General features: G+C 40.1%; 1 protein-coding gene across 5 annotated transcripts in view; it reads left to right on the top strand.

The window, feature by feature from the left end:
- Positions 1-6,000, top strand: part of LOC122868404 (thyroid hormone receptor alpha) — a 113,137-nt gene that overhangs the window by 11,262 nt on the left and 95,875 nt on the right. For all 5 annotated transcript variants that reach the window (XM_044180319.1, XM_044180316.1, XM_044180315.1 and 2 more), the window contains one exon: positions 4,625-4,716. The gene's annotated coding sequence lies outside the window, so the exon portion shown is untranslated. The remainder of the gene's footprint in view (positions 1-4,624; positions 4,717-6,000) is intronic.

The raw sequence follows: 6,000 nt of genomic DNA, 5'->3' as shown, positions 1-6,000 counted from the left end.
ATTGTGGTCTCCATCCTGCTGCCTAGGACAGACACCCCTCCTCATGTCATCCATGACATTAATATGGAGATCAGAAGAGGATGTGCCACCTTACCCAACGTCCACCTGGCCCTCCACCCAAGCATCGGCACCTGGGACCTCTATGATGGACTCCATTTACACAGAGAGCGAGTGAAGATATTTGCAAATAGCCTCAAAGACATGGCCCTGGGACACAACCTCACCACTTTAAAGCACAACCTTCCCTCTCCTTAGCCCCTGCCCACCAATCACCTTTATAGCATCAGCAGAGATATATGGCAGCACCTGGCCCTTGTCCCCCTACCCACCCACTGCAGTGGAGCCATACTGCAGAAGCTGCCCCGGTTCCCCTCCTCACCCACAGCAGCGGAGCTATGCTGCAGTTGTAGCCCAGCCTACTGCCATAGTCCCTCCCCCTGCTACCTCTGAGATGGGAGACATCAGGGAGATGCTGCACACCCTGTGCACCCAGCTTCTGTTCAGCTAAGACACATACTCAGACACCCCTCCTCATGTCATCCATGACATTAATATGGAGATCAGAAGAGGATGTGCCACCTTACCCAACGTCCACCTGGCCCTCCACCCAAGCATCGGCACCTGGGACCTCTATGATGGACTCCATTTACACAGAGAGTGAGTGAAGATATTTGCAAATAGCCTCAAAGACATGGCCCTGGGACACAACCTCACCACTTTAAAGCACAACCTTCCCTCTCCTTAGCCCCTGCCCACCAATCACCTTTATAGCATCAGCAGAGATATATGGCAGCACCTGGCCCTTGTCCCCCTACCCACCCACTGCAGTGGAGCCATACTGCAGAAGCTGCCCCGGTTCCCCTCCTCACCCACAGCAGCGGAGCTATGCTGCAGTTGTAGCCCAGCCTACTGCCATAGTCCCTCCCCCTGCTACCTCTGAGATGGGAGACATCAGGGAGATGCTGCACACCCTGTGCACCCAGCTTCTGTTTAGCTAAGACACATACTCAGAACACCTTCTCATTTGAGAAACAGAACGATAGCAATAGTACTACTCAGTACAATGATATATTAGTGAAAATAGTACATGTCTCTATGTAATCCATGTAATATTATTATTCAGTATTGTAAATGTATAGATAGTTGTAGGTGTTTCTATATTTATCTCACTATACAGATGAATTTTTATTGTTTTAATGCATTCATTTCATATAAGCTGCTGGAATATTCAGGGTCTCCACTCCACCCTTTGAGCTGAAGACTGAAAACCCTGAATTCCTGAAATCTATCAAAGATGTTAATGTTATTGTGTTAACAGAAACATCGGGGCGGATATTGGTGTCGTATAAAGGAGATCTTTGCCATCAGATCTCACCAGTTAAACAGGGTAAATCGCATATTTGGTTAAGATTAGATCAAAGCATGGGCATAACTGACAGAGACCTATATCTCTGCGCTATTTATATACCCCCAGTCGATTCTCCTTATTTTGGAAAAGACATATTTAAAACTCTCCACTCAGAAATCGCCCATTTCCAGGCCCAGGGAAATGTGCTTCTAACTGGAGATCTGAATGGACGAACAGGAATCGAACCTGGTTCGACTGGAGGTAGTGCATATCTGTCGGGCCTTAGACCAGTACATAGTTAATGGTAGGTTCAGAGGTGACTCTTTAGGGAGTTTCACATACTCCTTAGCTCTTGGGTCTAGTGTAGTAGACTATTCAACCACTGACATAGATGTCAGTGCATTCACTGTCAGACGGCAATCCCCCTTTCAGACCACAACCAAATAAATGTGTTCTTCAACAAAGCTTTCAACTCTATTTGGCATGAAGGGCTCTATTACAGACTTCTACATTGTGGTATAGAGGGCAAAATGTATGATCTGGTTAAATCAATGTATTTGAAAAATAGGTGTGCTGTTAAAATTGGAGACAAACAAACTGAATTCTTCACCCAAAGTAGGTGTTCGTCTGGGCTGCAATTTAAGCCCAACTTTTATTTAATGTGTATATAAATAAACTTGCTGTACAGTTTGATCAGTGTGCTGATTAGCAGTAAACGTCATGTTCCAGATGTAGATCCACAACGTTGGAAGCATTTTGTGTTGCCCTGTGTTTTCCAGCCGCAAGCACTTAGCACATGCTAAGGCGTACACTTAATTAGAAGGTATTAAGCTAATTAGACAGTAATTATTTTGTTCATACTGAACAGTTTGAACTGAATGTTCTGTACTGAAGACTGTTACACCACTAGCTAGCACCCCCTGACTTTTTGCATTTTTGGTTCCCTTACATTACGACTGCAACAATGGGATATTTTTGTTTGCAAATAATCTGTTGATTATTTTGTCTAAATAATCAGTTAACCATTTAGTTTGTTCGTTTTTGTTTAGGAATTGTTTAGTCCATAAAATGTTAGAAAATGACATATTCCCAGAGCCCAAAGGTGATGTCGTCAGATTACTTGTTTAGTTCAAGCAACAGTAATGAACCCAAAGATATTCAATATGAAATAGAGGAAAAACAGCAAATCCTTACATTTGAGAAGCTGGAACCGGCGAATGTGATTGATAGATGGTCAAATTAAAATCCAAACAGTTGTAAACATCTATTATAGTTTATAGGCCGTCTTCCTGTTTCAACTTTGACCTACTGTACTTGTGGTAGTTGTGGCCGTACACAGTTTTCCTGTGCAATGAAGGATTATTACCAACGTTACAGTTGCTCACTTTGGGTTTTACCTCCAAATAAAGTAGTCTGTTGGCCTGTTTACAACCCGTCTGATCGTCTGAATGAGCAAGTTTCTTGCCTCTTTAGCAATGTCGTTATGTTCCCAGATCTCAGCTATTGATTTGGTGGGTACAATGCAATCATAACCGATAGAAAAAAATAAGGCCCAAGATGAAATAAAAGGGAATCATTCTTTAAATTATTAATGGATTATTAAATTGGTGTTGATTTATATGGGTGCAACTAATATTTTTATCTTCAACTATTCTGTTTATTGTTTAGATTTATATATTAATTGTTTATTTCACAAAATATCAGAAAATAGTTAAAAATGTCAATCATAATTTCCCGGTGCTTGTCCAAAACAACAAAAATATTTAATTTACAATGATATAAAAATAATATAAATTAGCAGATGGTCATATTTGAGAAGTTGGAACCAGTGAATGTTTGGAATCTTTTTTCTGATATATGATTTGATGACGATTCATTTTCTTTTGATTGTTTGTTTGATTACTTCATTAACTAGATTATCAACCCATACATTCAGCACTAAATTACATACAGTAATTGTCTATCTAGTGACCCATCTGTCCATCCAATCTGGCATTCAGTGTCAGTTTTTTTTTTCAGATTTTCTGACATTTATTTTACAGTTAAAGGAGTTTTGTTGCATTTTGATTTCTTTGTTAACTGTCTTAATCCAGAAGAGAGCCTTTTCTGCTTGATGATAAATAAGTGTGAGAGAAGGAAATAGTAGCCTAAGGCACGTACATAGAAGTGGCACTATTCAGGCAAGACTCTCCATAGGAAGTAAATGGAGTGGAAACAACTCGGCCCACAGCTTCAGGTCAACATGATGTTTGTTTAGTAATTTAGAGGTTTTTTAGTCCTGGTGCAGGATTTGCCACGGGTCAGGGGTTTTGCGTGGCTTGTCACATACGTTACATCATTAACACCCACCGTTTCACTAGTTAGCAGATTAAGTGCATTCTGAGATTTCATTCATTTCACCAGGTCAAAGCCAGAAGCAGATATTCAAGTTGGGAAATCCTTCCTGATATCATACCATGTGATATGACTTGAGGCACAAGTTGGCCCTCTTTATAAAGAGTCTGAACATTCAGATCTCCCTTTTCATTTAAGCTAAATCAGCTTAACAAGTATAACAAAGACACACACGCACACACTGCTGTCCTATATATATTCTCCAGCTTTACATAATTTTATACAAAATTATTTAAAGCTGAAAGAGCTGCTGTTCCCTGGTGAGTTTAAAGTGATAATGAGGCAGGATAAATGGGAACACATTTTGTCTCTTTTTTAATTTAGTTTATCTAAATCACAATCGCTCTACCCAGATTCCAGTGGTTTCTATTTCTAAGACAACCCACGTGTGTAAGGCTAACTTATTTAAGGAAAATATTTAATTGCAAATGTTTCTGACCAATATTGTGATTAAGATTTCTGTCACTGTCATTTATGCTTCTATAGAGCTAGCTAGCTATCAACTTTCAATTCAATTAAATTTTATTTATATAGCGCCGATTCATAACAGAAGTTACTTACGTTGCGCTTTTCCTATAGCGCAGGTCTAAACCGTACTCTTTATAATATTAATTTCAGAGACCCAACAAATCCCACCATGAGCAAGCATTTGGCGACAGTGGCGTGAGTTGACCACCTAGGCCGAGAAAGACTCATCACTTTGTTGGTGTTTTCGAACTGCAGAAAGACAAAGGCCACTTCCTATTTTTTCAAACATAAAAATGATAGTAATGTTTTTTTTTTCTTGACAAGATTGAGCATATTAACCAGACAAATGTCATGTCAAAATGTCACATTTTCAAGAATATAAAAACAGAAGGTTATTTTTTCATATTGTTTCAGATTTTCCAGACTGGTGTACATCTGTTTCAAAGAAGACGCCATCTGATGTTTGTGTCAATGAGGAAGACAGGCCTCCGTCTTCATAGCACCAGGTTGGTCCTCTTCTTTTCATCGTCATAGCGGATTGTAGTGAATGTGGTGATAGGTTGACCAGTTACCAAAGCCTGTTCTCTTAAACTTCTGCCCTAAAAGAATTCACCAGAGCGGCTAATGTAAATCACTTGCTTTACTGCACAGATGTTTTTTTTAATTTAAGTCACTTATATTTTGAATGCCACAAATTACAGCAAAACAGTGTTTTTCTGTAACTTTTTAAATCTTAGCACGGTGGAAAAGCTAATTAAAATGATTAACATACAGGTAATCATGGAGAAATACTACAACCATATTACTTGATGTAAAGGGAAATTCTGCAGTATATTTCTGACAGCTCAGCTGTGAAATCACATGTAGTAATAAGAAAAAGCTGGAAAAACAGGTTCAATAAAAACAGTGAAAATGGCATTCAGTCACACACAAATTCTCGCCAGTGTCATATGATGCAGCTAATTTTCTATAGCTGTGACACAGTCTTCTGTAAGATGGGTTATTTCAGGCAGAAACGTTAAGTGAAGTCAGCATTTTATTAGTCAGTGGGATAATTGTGTCATGCCTGCAGGGCACAGCATGCAGCAGCAAGGTAGGAAAAGAACAAGAGGGCTGTTCTTCTTAGTCAGCAGACAGGAGAAGCCTTTAGGCTGTGTGCTTAAAAAAATAGGGGACTCTTCAGGGAGATTCACATACTCCTCAGATCTTTTGAATTAGATACTGAGACATGCTTTGACATGAGCTTATTGGCCTTTTCAATGTGTTGAGAAATCTTGTCATACAGTATCTATCGCAGCATAAATAACTTGCTCAGGCTGACATGTTTTTGCAGTATGTGGACAATGCTATGTTGAATATCTGATTAGCCTCTGAATGCATCTAGTTGCCTTTCATTTCCAAATAAGGGGCTGATGTTTTACATCTAGTCATTCTGCAAGTGAGTCATGATGATTGACTGGTGGTGATTTTGAAACCAGCTATTTCAATTCTTAACTCAATTTTAGCCACACTAGCGGCATGGTTGTGTTGATGCCATTGTTCTCTCTACCCACCACTTTGGTCCACACTGAAATATCTCAACCACTTTGATGATTCCCTTACTTTTCCTCTAGTGGCATCATGAAATTCCCATCAGTGGGGACACACAGGATGCCTTTCGGCGCCCATGTTAACCAGTTGGGCTGTTCAGACAGAGCAGCGCGGAAAAATGCGCTTCTGGTCTGAACAGCCAGGCTACTTAAGAAATTACCCAGCGTGGCGCTTTGCGTTGCTTCCGCCTCCTGTGTGTC

This window comes from Siniperca chuatsi, linkage group LG21, assembly GCF_020085105.1.
Source record: "Siniperca chuatsi isolate FFG_IHB_CAS linkage group LG21, ASM2008510v1, whole genome shotgun sequence".
Classification (NCBI taxonomy): Eukaryota; Metazoa; Chordata; class Actinopteri; order Centrarchiformes; family Sinipercidae; genus Siniperca; species Siniperca chuatsi.
Note: the sequence above shows the minus strand (reverse complement) of the source record. Positions and strands in the feature narration are given on the sequence as shown.